At 44.1% G+C, this 17,559-nt stretch overlaps 1 protein-coding gene across 5 annotated transcripts in view; it reads left to right on the top strand.

The window, feature by feature from the left end:
- GDPD5 (glycerophosphodiester phosphodiesterase domain containing 5) overlaps positions 1-17,559 on the top strand; it is a 138,065-nt gene that overhangs the window by 48,518 nt on the left and 71,988 nt on the right. Inside the window, exon 1 of one of the 5 annotated variants that reach the window (XM_072133892.1) lies at positions 12,238-12,390. The exons of the other annotated variants lie outside the window; for them this stretch is intronic. The gene's annotated coding sequence lies outside the window, so the exon portion shown is untranslated. Of the gene's footprint in view, positions 1-12,237; positions 12,391-17,559 lie in introns of those variants that run through there. 5 annotated transcript variants of the gene reach the window in all.

Below are 17,559 nucleotides of genomic sequence, written 5' to 3' on the forward strand. Positions count from 1 at the left end.
AGAGAGTTCCATAGTCTCACTGCTCTTACAGTAAAGAACCCTTGTCTATGGTGATGGTAGAACCTCCTCTCCTCTAGCTGTAGAGGATGCCCCCTGTCTATGGTGATGGTAGAACCTCTTCTCCTCTAGGTGTAGAGGATGCCCCCTGTCTATGGTGATGGTAAAATCGCCTCTCCTCTAGGTGTAGAGGATGCCCCCTGTCTATGGTGATGGTAGAACCTCCTCTCCTCTAGCTGTAGAGGATGCCCCCTGTCTATGATGATGGTAGAACCTCCTCTCCTCTAGGTGTAGAGGATGCCCCCTGTCTATGATGATGGTAGAGCCGCCTCTCCTCTAGGTGTAGAGGATGCCCCCTGTCTATGGTGATGGTAGAACTGCCTCTCCTCTAGGTGTAGAGGATGCCCCCTGTCTATGGTGATGGTAGAACCTCCTCTCCTCTAGGTGTAGAGGATGCCCCTGTCTATGGTGATGATAGAACCTCCTCTCCTCTAGGTGTAGAGGATGCCCCCTGTCTATGGTGATGGTAGAACCTCCTCTCCTCTAGGTGAAGAGGATGCCCCTGTCTATGGTGATGATAGAACCTCCTCTCCTCTAGGTGTAGAGGATGCCCCCTGTCTATGGTGATGGTAGAACCACCTCTCCTCTAGGTGTAGAGGATGCCCCCTGTCTATGGTGATGGTAGAACCTCCTCTCCTCTAGGTGTAGAGGATGCCCCCTGTCTATGGTGATGGTAGAACCTCCACTCCTCTAGGTGTAGAGGATGTCCCCTGTCTATGGTGATGGTAGAACCTCCTCTCCTCTAGCTGTAGAGGATGCCCCCTGTCTATGGTGATGGTAGAACCTCCTCTCTTCTAGGTGTAGAGGATGCCTCCTGTCTATGGTGATGATAGAACCTCCTCTCCTCTAGGTGTAGAGGATGCCCCCTGTCTATGGTGATGGTAGAACCTCCTCTCTTCTAGGTGTAGAGGATGCCTCCTGTCTATGGTGATGGTAGAACCTCCACTCCTCTAGGTGTAGAGGATGCCCCCTGTCTATGGTGATGGTAGAACCTCCTCTCTTCTAGGTGTAGAGGATGCCTCCTGTCTATGGTGATGATAGAACCTCCTCTCCTCTAGGTGTAGAGGATGCCCCCTGTCTATGGTGATGGTAGAACCTCCTCTCTTCTAGGTGTAGAGGATGCCCCTGTCTATGGTGATGGTAGAACCTCCTCTCCTCTAGGTGTAGAGGATGCCCCCTGTCTATGGTGATGGTAGAACCTCCTCTCTTCTAGGTGTAGAGGATGCCCCCTGTCTATGGTGATGGTAGAACCTCCTCTCCTCTAGGTGCAGAGGATGCCTCCTGTCTATGGTGATGGTAGAACCACCTCTCCTCTAGGTGTAGAGGATGCCCCCTGTCTATGGTGATGGTAGAACCCCCTCTCCTCTAGGTGTAGAGGATGCCTCCTGTCTATGGTGATGGTAGAACCCCCTCTCCTCTAGGTGTAGAGGATGCCCCTGTCTATGGTGATGGTAGAACCTCCTCTCCTCTAGGTGTAGAGGATGCCCCCTGTCTATGGTGATGGTAGAACCCCCTCTCCTCTAGGTGTAGAGGATGCCTCCTGTCTATGGTGATGGTAGAACCCCCTCTCCTCTAGGTGTAGAGGATGCCCCTGTCTATGGTGATGGTAGAACCTCCTCTCCTCTAGGTGTAGAGGATGCCCCCTGTCTATGGTGATGGTAGAACCTCCTCTCCTCTAGGTGTAGAGGATGCCCCTGTCTATGGTGATGATAGAACCTCCTCTCCTCTAGGTGTAGAGGATGCCCCCTGTCTATGATGATGGTAGAACCTCCTCTCCTCTAGGTGTAGAGGATGCCCCCTGTCTATGGTGATGGTAGAACCTCCTCTCCTCTAGGTGTAGAGGATGCCCCCTGTCTATGGTGATGGTAGAACCACCTCTCCTCTAGGTGTAGAGGATGCCCCCTGTCTATGGTGATGGTAGAACCACCTCTCCTCTAGGTGTAGAGGATGCCCCCTGTCTATGGTGATGGTAGAACCACCTCTCCTCTAGGTGTAGAGGATGCCTCCTGTCTATGGTGATGGTAGAACCCCCTCTCCTCTAGGTGTAGAGGATGCCCCTGTCTATGGTGATGGTAGAACCTCCTCTCCTCTAGGTGTAGAGGATGCCCCCTGTCTATGGTGATGGTAGAACCTCCTCTCCTCTAGGTGTAGAGGATGCCCCTGTCTATGGTGATGATAGAACCTCCTCTCCTCTAGGTGTAGAGGATGCCCCCTGTCTATGATGATGGTAGAACCTCCTCTCCTCTAGGTGTAGAGGATGCCCCCTGTCTATGGTGATGGTAGAACCTCCTCTCCTCTAGGTGTAGAGGATGCCCCCTGTCTATGGTGATGGTAGAACCACCTCTCCTCTAGGTGTAGAGGATGCCCCCTGTCTATGGTGATGGTAGAACCGCCTCTTCTCTAGGTGTAGAGGATGCCCCCTGTCTATGGTGATGGTAGAACCTCCTCTCCTCTAGGTGTAGAGGATGCCCCCTGTCTATGGTGATGGTAGAACCACCTCTCCTCTAGGTGTAGAGGATGCCCCCTGTCTATGGTGATGGTAGAACCACCTCTCCTCTAGGTGTAGAGGATGCCCCCTGTCTATGGTGATGGTAGAACCTCCTCTCCTCTAGGTGTAGAGGATGCCCCCTGTATATGGTGATGGTAGAACCTCCACTCCTCTAGGTGTAGAGGATGCCCCCTGTCTATGGTGATGGTAGAACCTCCTCTCTTCTAGGTGTAGAGGATGCCTCCTGTCTATGGTGATGATAGAACCTCCTCTCCTCTAGGTGTAGAGGATGCCTCCTGTCTATGGTGATGGTAGAACCTCCACTCCTCTAGGTGTAGAGGATGCCCCCTGTCTATGGTGATGGTAGAACCTCCTCTCTTCTAGGTGTAGAGGATGCCTCCTGTCTATGGTGATGATAGAACCTCCTCTCCTCTAGGTGTAGAGGATGCCCCCTGTCTATGGTGATGGTAGAACCTCCTCTCTTCTAGGTGTAGAGGATGCCCCCTGTCTATGGTGATGGTAGAACCTCCTCTCCTCTAGGTGTAGAGGATGCCTCCTGTCTATGGTGATGGTAGAACCTCCTCTCCTCTAGGTGTAGAGGATGCCTCCTGTCTATGGTGATGGTAGAATCGCCTCTCCTCTAGGTGCAGAGGATGCCTCCTGTCTATGGTGATGGTAGAACCCCCTCTCCTCTAGGTGTAGAGGATGCCCCCTGTATATGGTGATGGTAGAACCTCCTCTCCTCTAGGTGTAGAGGATGCCCCCTGTATATGGTGATGGTAGAACCTCCTCTCCTCTAGGTGTAGAGGATGCCCCCTGTCTATGGTGATGATGGAACCACCTCTCCTCTAGGTGTAGAGGATGCCTCCTGTCTATGGTGATGGTAGATCCTCCTCTCCTCTAGGTGTAGAGGATGCCCCCTGTCTATGGTGATGGTAGAACCTCCTCTCCTCTAGGTGTAGAGGATGCCCCCTGTCTATGGTGATGGTAGAACCACCTCTCCTCTAGGTGTAGAGGATGCCCCCTGTCTATGGTGGTGGTAGAACCTCCTCTCCTCTAGGCGCAGAGGATGCCCCCTTGTCCTGGTCACAGGCCTAGGTATAAAAAGATCTTTGGAGAGATCCTTGTACTGTCCGTTCAGGTATTTGTACATTGTAATGAGGTCTCCCCTCAGTCGTCTTTTTTCTAAACTGAATAATCCCAAATTTTTTAATCTGTCAGTGTATTCTAGTTCCCCCATTCCCCTAATAATCCTGGTTGCTCTCCTCTGCACCCGTTCCAGCTTTACTATATCCTTTTTATACACTGGTGCCCAAAACTGTACACAATATTCCATGTGTGGTCTGACCAGGGATTTGTATAAGGGCAGAACTATGTCTTTATCATGAGAATCTATTCCTCTCTTGATACATCCCATTATTTTATTTGCTTTAGCAGCAGCCGCCTGGCTCTGGTCACTAAAATTAAGTTTACCATCCACCAATACCCCCAAGTCCTTTTCAGCTCCAGTTTTACTAAGTAATTGACTGTTTAGAACATAATTATACTTTTTGTTTCCATGGCCCAAGTGCATAACTTTACATTTATCTACATTAAACCTCATCAACCATTTCTCTGCCCATCCCTCAAGCTTCCACAAATCCCTCTGTAATGCTAAACTATCGACCTCAGTATTTATTACTTTACACAGCTTAGTATCATCTGCAAATATTGAAACTTGACTGTGTAAACCCACTACAAGGTCATTAATAAAAATATTAAATAGAAGTGGCCCCAATACTGACCCCTGTGGCCTCCACTGGTAACATCAACCCAATCTGAGAATGTGCCATTAATGACCACCCTCTGTTTTCTATCACTAAGCCAATTACTTACCCAGATACACAGATTTTCTCTTATTCCCAGCAGTCTCATTTTATATACCAACCTTTTATGTGGCATTGCTGTTTACATTTCCATTGAAGTTTTGTTAACATTCTGTTAACAGTGCGTTTGCAAAGTAATTGCGCAAATCTCCTCTTCTCCTCTGTTCTACTGCGTTTCGGAACGTAATGTAAACGTCATGTGTGAACGCGGCCGGAGGGCTATCTGCCTGATTGTCGTGCGGAAAATACAAGTGCAAATCCTCAGCACTCGGTAGTTTCCACGTTGAAAATAACGCAGTTCCCCGTTCTGTCACACATGTGACTGTGAATATGTTAACCAGCACAAAATCTAAGTGGAAAATGTATCAATCTGTCTACAGCAGAATACTGGGTAATTTATATCTGAAATGCCGTGCGCCACATTTATTCCGAGTTTTTAGGCAATTTTTCTGCCCAGTCCAAAAAGAATCGCATTCATTGCTTAAAAAGCTGTGTGAAAGAAAATTTAATATTGTGGCGCAGCCAATTAGACCAACTAATATGAGGTCCAAAGTACAACTCCCCAGTCTGAGAGTGCGGTCACACGGTACGTTTTTCCTTTTTATCATACGCTTGGTTGGTTTGAATCCGTTTTTCTTAATTTCTGGAAGTGTAAGCAGCTGGGAAAAGGTTAACACCGCAGCTTACACTTCCAGGAAGGGAGGAAAACAGATTCAAACCAGCCAAATGCACGGCAGAGATGCAAAATCGCATGTGTTTTAAAACACGTTTATAAAAACGCACCATGTGGACCAGGTTGTTCATCCGGCATCAGACACCGGGATGAGGCCGAGGACATTTTCCTAATTTTATTGCTGTTAACATTTACGTATATATAAAACGTTAACATCATATTAACACTGCGCATTGTAAACTAAGATGTTTACATCAATGTAATTAGGCCAATCTACTCAGCTGTTGTGTTGCTCTTCAAAACGCAGTGTAAACGCCAGGTGTGAACGCAGCCTCAGGGGACGCATTTCGGATTGCGTCTTTAAACGGAGCGGTTCTTGGTCTGATCTAATATGCTGTTGCACTGAAACGCAGGCAGGGCATTACGAGTGCCATGGGTTGTACATGTTGCGCATTTCCGATTTTCAAGTGTTTGCGTTTAAACTCATCCTGCGTTTAGGAGAAGTTCCTCCTCAAATGTTATTGAAACACTGTGTGTGAACGCGGTCTAAGAGCTTACAAGACTTTAAAGGTTAACTAGGACTAAAGCGATCATCCCTCTGATAGGGGCCCATATTGGGCGTCACCCAGCTTTCCCAGAGCCAGAAGAGACTGCTGGATGCAGTGAGATCTCTATCCCTGATGGAACGACAAACCTGTTTCTCCTCTATTCCAGTCGGCGCTGTAAAGTACGAGTCACGTGCGTCTCAAGGACATCTCGGTGGCGGTCTCACGACAGAGCGCAGTATTGATTGAGAGGTTGTAGAGGGCACGAGAAGAAGCAGCGCGACACAGCATGGTCCTGGTCCTGTGTACGTTGCATATGTCTGCACACCCCGTGTACTAATAGGAAGGCAACACTCATCTGTTATACCTTATATTTCATATCAGACGTAAGACAGTCTCCCATAATGTAGCAGATTATGGGATTTGTGGTTTTTATATGGTTAAATAATTGCACTGATTGCAGTGTAAAGTATGAGGGACACACAGAGCAGTGATATGGACCATTCATGAGGATTTCTGACTGGCGCCCCCTATGGACATAGCAGCTAAGAGAGTCAGTAGGAGGAAGGTCAGAGGGCGGTCAGGGAGCTGGATAACTTTCTCCAGGGCCAATACATAACGCTGTCTGCAGAGAGCACAGAACACACCAGTGTGAGGAAACGACCCTAGTGCACTTGGAGAAGCTCTAATCCGGGAATAGAAGTGCATGCATCACAGCCCTGCTGCTACTAACAACATACACGAAGGTCTGATTTGCACATCTCTCCAGGGACAATAAATAGCACTGTATGCAGAGAGAAAAGAACACAGCAGTGTGAGGAAACCACCGCAGTGCACTTGGTGAAGCTGCAACCCAGGAATAGAAATCCATACATCACAGTCCTGCTGCTACTAACAAGATACACAAAGGTCTGATTTACACATCTCTCCAGGGACAATAAATAACACTATCTGCAGAGAGCACAGCAGTGTGAGGACATGCAACCACTACAATCCTGGTATATAAATCCATATTTCACAGTTCTGTTGCTACTAACAACATACCCAAAGGTCTGATTACAAATCTCTCCAGGGACAATAGTACTAACACATTCCTCCTAAGGTTCTGTGTGTTCCCCTCTTGCTATATACCTGTGTATTGCACAGTCCAGGCCCGGCACATACGTCACGGATAATACTGTGTGTATCACTGAGAGGCTTATCCCAATCATTGTAATTCCACTTATGTAACATAGAGACATAACACTGCTGTTATAGGGCGCTAAGGTGCGCTCACCCAGCTTTTCACACACCCTGAATGATTAATATATCTGCTGCAAATTCCCTGGGGGTGTTAAAGCTTTCACTTTCTAGTCCTGAACCAGGAAGCACAGGATGAACAGCAACATGGTGACCAGTATGTAAAGGGCCACTTGTGGTGGGTCTTAAAAGCCCTATTAGCCGCTGTCCTTGTAAGACGTCTCCCTGCAGACCCCCATATCCTGAATAGCTGCTTCTTATCTATTGATTTTAAATGTCTTGTGGGACTTTCAATCGGGTCTGATCAATACGAGAATCGCGTCGGCCCTAATGATGGAAACACAACTCTGTGATCAGGAAGTTCTGACATTTATTTAAAGTGTCATTAAGAATCCATTCATGTATTTACAGAGGGCGCAGGCTGGCCTTCTAATATCTCCCATAAAATATATATCATCTTCATTTATCCTGTATGTAATGCAGATTATCCCCGACCTCTCCAATGTATAGAGGTCACACAACTGGGTCACCAGCAGAGAGCAGAAGTGTTATAGGCTGATATCAGCCCCATGTGTCATAGGGCAGCGCCAGGAACATATTACCCACTATTACAATACTGTCCCCTATATAGAAAAATATTTATAATACTGCCCCCTATGTACAAGAATATATCTACTATAATACTGCCCCCTATGTACAGGAAAATAACTACTATAATACTGCCCCCTATGTACAAGAATATAACTACTATAATACTGCCCCCTATGTACAAGAATATAACTACTATAATACTGCCCCCTATGTACAAGAATATAACTACTATAATACTGCCCCCTATGTACAAGAATATAACTACTATAATACTGCCCCCTATGTACAAGAATATAACTACTATAATACTGCCCCCTATGTACAAGAATATAACTACTATAATACTGCCCCCAATGTACAAGAATATAACTACTATAATACTGCCCCCTATGTACAAGAATATAACTACTATAATACTGCCCCCTATGTACAAGAATATAACTACTATAATACTGCCCCCTATGTACAAGAATATAACTACTATAATACTGCCCCCTATGTACAAGAATATAACTACTATAATACTGCCCCCTATGTACAAGAATATAACTACTATAATACTGCCCCCTATGTACAAGAATATAACTACTATAATACTGCCCCCTATGTACAAGAATATAACTACTATAATACTGCCCCCTATGTACAAGAATATAACTACTATAATACTGCCCCCTATGTACAGGAATATAACTACTATAATACTGCCCCCTATGTACAAGAATATAACTACAGGCAGTCCCCGGGTTACGTACAAGATAGGGTCTGGAGGTTTGTTCTTAAGTTAAATTTGTATGTAAGTCGAAACTGTATATTTTATAATTATAGATCCAGACAAAAAAACCTTTGGCCCCAGTGACAATTGGAGTTTAAACATTTTTTGCTGTAATGGGACCGAGGATTATCAATAAAGCTTCATTACAGACACCTTACAGCTGATTTTTGCAATCTGACACTATAGTAAAGCATTCAGAAAGCTTCACCAGAGGTCAGAGGGGTCTGTCTGTAACCAAGGGTTGTCTGTAAGTCGGGTGTCCTTAAGTAGGGGACCGCCTGTACTATAATACTGCCCCCTATGTACAAGAATATAACTACTATAATACTGCCCCCTATGTACAAGAATATAACTACTATAATACTACCCCCTATGTACAAGAATATAACTACTATAATACTACCCCCTATGTGCAAGAATATAACTACTATAATACTACCCCCTATGTACAAGAATATAACTACTATAATACTGCCCCCTATGTACAAGAATATAACTACTATAATACTGCCCCCTATGTACAAGAATATAACTACTATAATACTACCCCCTATGTACAAGAATATAACTACTATAATACTACCCCCTATGTACAAGAATATAACTACTATAATACTGCCCCCTATGTACAAGAATATAACTACTATAATACTACCCCCTATGTACAAGAATATAACTACTATAATACTGCCCCTATGTACAAGAATATAACTACTATAATACTGCCCCTATGTACAAGAATATAACTACTATAATACTGCCCCCTATGTACAGGAATATAACTACTATAATACTGCCCCTTATGTACAAGAATATAACTACTATAATACTGCCCCCTATGTACAAGAATATAACTACTATAATACTGCCCCCTATGTACAAGAATATAACTACTATAATACTACCCCCTATGTACAAGAATATAACTACTATAATACTGCCCCTATGTACAAGAATATAACTACTATAATACTGCCCCTATGTACAAGAATATAACTACTATAATACTGCCCCCTATGTACAAGACTATAACTACTATAATACTGCTCCTATGTACAGGAATATAACTACTATAATACTGGAGTATAATCTTGGAGTAGATGTGCAGTGTTAGATGACTCTTGTGTTCCTTATACTCACTGATTTCTCAGTAAAATAATCACATCCTGGTATCTGCAGTTGCAATGAAGCCAATTAAATAAAAGTAAATGTGTTTGTGTTTTTGTGGAGGGAAAGGTCATTACATTGATGCAGAGTCATTAGGAAGACCCCCGACACACACAGGAACCCAATGAACAGGAGCTAAATCATGCTTTAATTATTTACATTAATCAATGAAGCGACACAAGAATCTCACCATCTCCTCACAGGTTTCTAAGGTCAAATCTCCTGAGACGCAAGAGGATGGAAGATTACACAAAGTATTATAATACATCCCATCATCCGGAGGAGAATTTACCTTGTATCACAATGTGATACAGGCAGTTATATTCTTGTACATAGGGGGCAGTATCATAGTAGTTATATTCTTGTACATAGGGGGCAGTATTATAGTAGTTATATCCCTGTACATAGGAGGCAGTATTATAGTAGTTATATTCTTGTACATAGGGGGCAGTATTATAGTAGTTATATTCTTGTACATAGGGGGCAGTATCATAGTAGTTATATTCTTGTACATAGGGGGCAGTATTATAGTAGTTATAGTCTTGTACATAGGGGGCAGTATTATAGTAGTTATAGTCTTGTACATAGGGGGCAGTATTATAGTAGTTATATTCTTGTACATAGGGGGCAGTATTATAGTAGTTATATTCTTGTACATAGGTGGCAGTATTATAGTAGTTATATTCTTGTACATAGGGGGCAGTATTATAGTAGTTATATTCTTGTACATAGGTGGCAGTATTATAGTAGTTATATTCTTGTACATAGGGGGCAGTATTATAGTAGTTATATTCTTGTACATAGGGGGCAGTATTATAGTAGTTATATTCTTGTACATAGGAGGCAGTATTATAGTAGTTATATTCTTGTACATAGGGGGCAGTATTATAGCAGTTATGTTCCTGTACATAGGGGCAGTATTATAGTAGTAATATTCCTGTACATAAGGGGCAGTATTATAGTAGTTATATTCTTGTACATAGGGGGGCAGTATTATAGTAGTTATATTCTTGTACATAGGGGGCAGTATTATAGTAGTTATATTCTTGTACATAGGGGGCAGTATTATAGTAGTTATATTCTTGTACATAGAGGGCAGTATTATAGCAGTTATGTTCTTGTACATAGGGGCAGTATTATAGTAGTAATATTCCTGTACATAGGGTGCAGTATTATAGTAGTTATATTCTTGTACATAGGGGGCAGTATTATAGTAGTTATATTCTTGTACATAAGGGGCAGTATTATAGTAGTTATATTCCTGTACATACGGGGCAGTATTATAGTAGTTATATTCTTGTACATAGGAGGCAGTATTATAGTAGTTATATTCTTGTACATAGGGGGCAGTATTATAGTAGTTATATTCTTGTACATAGGGACAGTATTATAGTAGTTATATTCTTGTACATAGGGGCAGTATTATAGTAGTTATATTCCTGTACATAGGGGGCAGTATTATAGTAGTTATATTCTTGTACATAGGGGGCAGTATTATAGTAGTTATATTCTTGTACATAGGGGGCAGTATTATAGTAGTTATATTCTTGTACATAGGGGGCAGTATTATAGTAGTTATATTCTTGTACATAGGGGGCAGTATTATAGTAGTTATATTCTTGTACAATGGTTACAGAGTTTTTTTTTATTGCAGTTCTTTTTAATTTCTGATCATTTGCTTTTATATTTGATGAATTCTATGTCCTCTGCTCTGTGTGTGATCAGGTTTCTGTATATATTGTAGTGATATATATATACATATATATATCTGTTGTGCTGTTATGTGACTATGTTGGGAGCATTGCTGGTATATGAGCTGCTGTGGATCTTTATATTATGGTGCTAGGTTCGTTTCTGTGATGCTGTTCCATATCTCATAGCACATTTTGGGTAATATCAGGATATTTTTCTTTTATGTGAACATTTGGATGGATGAACAGATTGAACTTAATGATGAGAAAAAAAATTAAAACGCGTTGAGCCAATTTGTCAGCAGATTAATTGGCACATTAGTCGTCGGCTTCCACGGCTGCTGACAGGCGCTTCTGGCGGAGCAGATTTCCTGCGGCTTAAAGGCGTCTGCGGCACCAATGTTTTCCTCTCTCAAATATCAGTTACACCCTTAATCCGGTATTCTCAGTATATCTTAAAGGGATGATCCACCTGCCATGGATAACTGGATCTGCATTGTTTTCTGGTTCTGTTCCTCAGTTATTCTTCTTGGGAATTTATTTTTTAAAATATCTGAGTTCTTCCAGGTTGAGATCTGTCACTTATCAGTCTTTGGTGTCAGTGCTGGATGGGACACGACTTTCTGCGAGTTTAATAGCAACACAATTGTGGTATATGTGTATTCCAGGAGGAATAAAAGAGGACCGGAAGAGAGATCCTACAATATTCCCCATTGTTATACAGACACATGAGGAAAGGTTGGATGTCTTCATCAAAGAAGAAAGCGGTTCCTTTAAGACGTTACTATGTAACCAGTTAACTTTCCCTGTCCCAGGTTGGATACAATGTTGCATTGTTTTCCTTTGTGTAATTTGCTGGGTCGAAACTGGACTCTCGATAGATTGGGTAACGCTGGTTCCTGGCCGAGTATCTCCTATATTGTGCAATGACATATCGGATTTCCATTGGGGGGGTGGATATAAGTGATAACACGCTGCATTCCAGGCAGGTTTATCAGGAAGCGATGGATGATGGGGGCAGTAGTCCTTGCCCTGGCATTCCTCGCCCTGCCTATGTTTGGCTATGTTATGTAATATCCCAGTCATGTTACTAAATGGCTGTAAATCCCACGCCTGCCCCCTCCCCCCATGCCCTTACATCTGCCAGGACCAGCTTGGTACAGATGATATAGTCTCATGGATTATGGGAGCGAACGGCTTCTCTTCTGAGTGGTTTTATCTTCTTGTGTAATGCCGGCAGCATGGAGCCACACAGGCCGGGAGGATAGAGGATGTGTCCCGGCTGCTAGCCCAACGCCAGTGAGTATGACCCTGGCCAGCGCTCAGCATGGCATTGTTATTATACCCTCATTATCACCGGCCTTTCTTCTATGCCGGCTTTTACCTAAAAGACTAATCTCATGTTGGTTTTGATTTCACAAAATTTGAAGAGTGACCCTAGTTATGACTCATAGTACCAACACCTCAGCTGTATTCATTACATACACAAGTATAGAAGCAGATATATGTTTGAAATGTCTTTCTCCAATTGTGGAATATGTGTCCTATGCACAAAAATAGTTAAAAATGTTAAACTACTGCCCCCCATGTACAATAATATAACTACTATAATACTACTGCCCCCCATGTACAAGAATATAACTACTATAATACTGCCCCCTATGTACAGGAATATAACTACTATAATACTGCCCCCTATGTACAAGAATATAACTACTATAATACTGCCCCCTATGTACAAGAATAGAACTACTATAATACTACCCCCTATGTACAGGAATATAACTACTATAATACTGCCCCCTATGTACAAGAATATAACTACTATAATACTGCCCACTATGTACAAGAATATAACTACTATAATACTGCCCCCCTATGTACAAGAATATAACTACTATAATACTGCCCCCTATGTACAGGAATAGAACTACTATAATACTACCCCCTATGTACAGGAATAGAACTACTATAATACTGCCCCCTATGTACAAGAATATAACTACTATAATACTGCCCACTATGTACAAGAATATAACTACTATAATACTGCCCCCCTATGTACAGGAATATAACTACTATAATACTGCCCCCCTATGTACAGGAATATAACTACTATAATACTGCTCCCTATGTACAAGAATATAACTACTATAATACTGCCCCCTATGTACAAGAATATAACTACTATAATACTGCCCCCCTATGTACAAGAATATAACTACTATAATACTGCCCCCCTATGTACAAGAATATAACTACTATAATACTGCCCCCTATGTACAAGAATAGAACTACTATAATACTGCCCCCTATGTACAAGAATATAACTACTATAATACTGCCCACTATGTACAAGAATATAACTACTGTAATACTGCCCCCTATGTACAGGAATATAACTACTATAATACTGCCCCCTATGTACAAGAATATAACTACTATAATACTACCCCCTATGTACAAGAATATAACTACTATAATACTGCCCCCTATGTACAAGAATAGAACTACTATAATACTACCCCCTATGTACAAGAATATAACTACTATAATACTGCCCCCTATGTACAAGAATATAACTACTATAATACTGCCCCCTATGTACAAGAATATAACTACTATAATACTGCCCCCTATGTACAAGAATATAACTACTATAATACTGCCCCCTATGTACAAGAATATAACTACTATAATACTGCCCCCTATGTACAAGAATATAACTACTATAATACTGCCCCCTATGTACAAGAATATAACTACTATAATACTGCCCCCTATGTACAAGAATATAACTACTATAATACTGCCCCCTATGTACAAGAATATAACTACTATAATACTGCCTCCTATGTACAAGAATATAACTACAGGCAGTCCCCGGGTTACATACAAGATAGGGTCTGGAGGTTTGTTCTTAAGTTGAATTTGTATGTAAGTCGAAACTGTATATTTTATAATGGAAGTTCTAGACAATTTTTTTTCTTTTGCCCCAGTGACAATTGGAGTTTCAAAATTTTTGGTGTAATTGGACCAAGAATTATCAATAAAGCTTCATTACAGACACCTTACAGCTGATCATTGCAATCTCGGACTATAGTAAAGCATCCAGAGAGCTTCACCAGAGGTCACATGGGGCAGAGGGGTCCGTCTGTAACTATGGGTTGTCTGTAAGTCGGGTGTCCTTAAGTAGGGGACCGCCTGTACTATAATACTGCCCCCTATGACATCAGTAGCTGATGTGTGTTGTATATAATTACATCACCACATTAGTTGTGGATCAGTAGATGTGATTAGATTACTTGGTATAACACGAGACAGTAGTCGTCTTCCTTCTCTGCACATACGACCTCATTTACCGTATATACTCGGGTATAAGCCGACCCGAGTATAAGCCGAGACCCCTAATTTTACCACAAAATACTGGGAAAACCTATTGACTCGAGTATAAGCCGAGGGTGGGAAATGCATTGGTCACAGCCTCCCCAGTATATAGCCAGCCAGCCCCTGCCCCAGTGTATATAGCCAGCCAGCCCCTGCCCCAGTGTATATAGCCAGCCAGCCCCTGCCCCAGTGTATATAGCCAGCCAGCCCCTGCCCCAGTGTATATAGCCAGCCAGCCCCTGCCCCAGTGTATATAGCCAGCCAGCCCTTGCCCCAGTGTATATAGCCTGCCGCCACTGCCGGACAGATCGCACAGAAGATATACAGGGGTCGCCGGAAAGGTGAGTTTAGATATATTTATTTTTTTTGACTCGAGTATAAGCCGAGTTTGGGTTTTTCAGCACATTTTTTGTGCTGAAAAACTAGGCTTATACTCGAGTATATAAGGTATATAGAAATAACTTTGTTTAAATAGGGGGAAAGGGTTCATACAGACCCTCACTGTAAAATCTACAATGAGAATATTCCGGATGTGTCCGTGTGATTGTATCCAGTGATCCCTTCATTGCTGTGTATTATGCTTGTATAGTAGCCATTGGGCGGTATTATCTGTCATTGCTGTGCATCAGTGGAGCTTCCCTGTGTCCATCACTTCTTCAGTTTTTTTTTTTTTTCACCCTTTTAAAGGGAATGTTTGATGTGAAGGTCTCGGAAGCCTTTAAATCTTTCTGGGTGTTTTGGTTTAGAGTAGGGTGAACGTTCTCATAGCAATGCGGTCAAGGAGATTGCAAATCTGACCTTGAATTCCAAAACTGCACAGAAGTGTCAGGACGCGCCCCCTATTTTACATGCACAATCCTGGAATATAAGTCCATATATCACAGTCCTGCTGCTACTAATAACAACATACACAAAGGTCTGATTACACATCTATCTAGGTAAATTATAGATAACGCTTGTGAGACACAGCAATGGTGCACTCCCCGGGGCTACAATCCCCGAATATAAATCAATATTCACAGCCCTGCTGCTACTACTAACATACCTGAAAGGTATAATTACACATTTCTTCAGGGAAAATACATTACACTGGCTGGAGAGGGGTTAGAGCACAGCAGTGTGAGGACACTTCCCTAGTGTAATCCTAGAATTTAAATCCATATATCACAGTCCTGCTGCTACTACTAACAACATGCCGAAAGGTATAATTACTCATTCCTCCAGGGACAATACATAACACTGGCTGCAGAGTGTTCAGAGCACAGCAGTGTGAGGACACTTCCCCCATTGCAATTGAAACAGCTTCAATCCTGGAATGTAAATCCATATATCACAGTCCTGCTGCTACTAACAACATACACAAAGGTCTGATTACACATCTCTCCAGGTACAATACATAACTCTGGCTGCAGTATGCGTGCTTACACCTGCTGACAGGTTCCCTTAATTGATTTGTGAATGTTTAGCAGATAATTCATTTCCTCTGAGCCCTTGGGCACCTCTGCCCCCACTCAGCTTTCCATAAACCGCCCTGTTTATGTGTCTTACTATATCCACAATAATGAGTAACAGTGGACGTGTAATTAGTAGTCTATTAACTGGTCAATAAATCTATGTGGCGCCCCCTCCCCCCTGTCATTACATGTAAGGAGAGAGGATGAGCAGCCATGATGGGGGGGGGGGGGGGGGATACTTGCTGCTCTCTCCGGGGAAGGAGGGGAAGGTCTTGCACAATTCCTATTGTCGGGGTGGTCACCGGTGGTCCGTATGAGGAAGTCAGGTCCTCAGGGCCTCGGCCGCCAGGAGAGGCGGTATCGGGGCCTCGGCCCGCCAGGAGAGGCGGTATCGGGGCCTCGGCCCGCCAGGAGAGGCGCTATCGGGGCCTCGCCCGCCAGGAGAGGCGGTATCGGGGCCTCGGCCCGCCAGGAGAGGCGGTATCGGGGCCTCGGCCCGCCAGGAGAGGCGGTATCGGGGCCTCGGCCCGCCAGGAGAGGCGGTATCGGGGCCTCGGCCCGCCAGGAGAGGCGGTATCGGGGCCTCGGCCGCCAGGAGGGGCAGTATCGGGGCCTCGGCCCGCCAGGAGGGGCGGTATCGGGGCCTCGGCCCGCCAGGAGGGGCGGTATCGGGGCCTCGGCCCGCCAGGAGAGGCGGTATCGGGGCCTCGGCCCGCCAGGAGAGGCGGTATCGGGGCCTCGGCCCGCCAGGAGGGGCGGTATCGGGGCCTCGGCCCGCCAGGAGAGGCGGTATCGGGGCCTCGGTCCGCCAGGAGAGGCGGTATCGGGGCCTCGGTCCGCCAGGAGGGGCGGTATCGGGGCCTCGGTCCGCCAGGAGGGGCGGTATCGGGGCCTCGGCCCGCCAGGAGGGGCGGTATCGGGGCCTCGGCCCGCCAGGAGGGGCGGTATCGGGGCCTCGCCGTGGGATATGGGTATTTCGTTACAGTGTAGCAGTTTTCATTCTTTGTGGAGATCTTTAGATTTGGAGAGCGGATGATTGATGTGCGCAGGGATCAGTATCACACCGCTCGCCCCTCACCTCTGGCCTGTAGTATTCCTGAGCCAGTACTGAAGTTCTGGCACCATCTATTGTGCTGCCGCTGGTGTCACTTCTCATCTTGTCACTTGGTATTTACAAAGCTTCTCTTATAACATTGTGCACGGCCTGGAGTGGTGCATTCCCAGAATTTGTTGGGAAATTCCAATCATCCTTAAAAGAAACCTGTCAGCAGGTGTGACCATACAGACTGCAGCTGTATTGTCCCTGGAAAGAGGCATAATCATATCTTTTTATGTATGTTGTTAGTAGCAGCAGGACTGTGAAAATATGGATTTATATTCCAGGATTATACTGGGGGATATCCTCACACTGCTGTGCTCTGTGCAGCCAGTGTTATGTATTGTCACAGAAGATGTGTAATCAGACCATTTTGTATGTTGTTAGTAGCAGCAGGACTGTGAAATCTGGATTTAAATTTCAGGATTGCAGCTTCTCTGTGTGCATCGGGGTTGTGTCCTCACACTGCTGTGCTTTCTGTAGCCAGCTACTCCACAGCCCTTCCTTCTGAGTGACAATTTTAAGGCATTT

The sequence above is a fragment of the Engystomops pustulosus genome, chromosome 2 (genome assembly GCF_040894005.1).
Source record: "Engystomops pustulosus chromosome 2, aEngPut4.maternal, whole genome shotgun sequence".
NCBI lineage: Eukaryota > Metazoa > Chordata > Amphibia > Anura > Leptodactylidae > Engystomops > Engystomops pustulosus.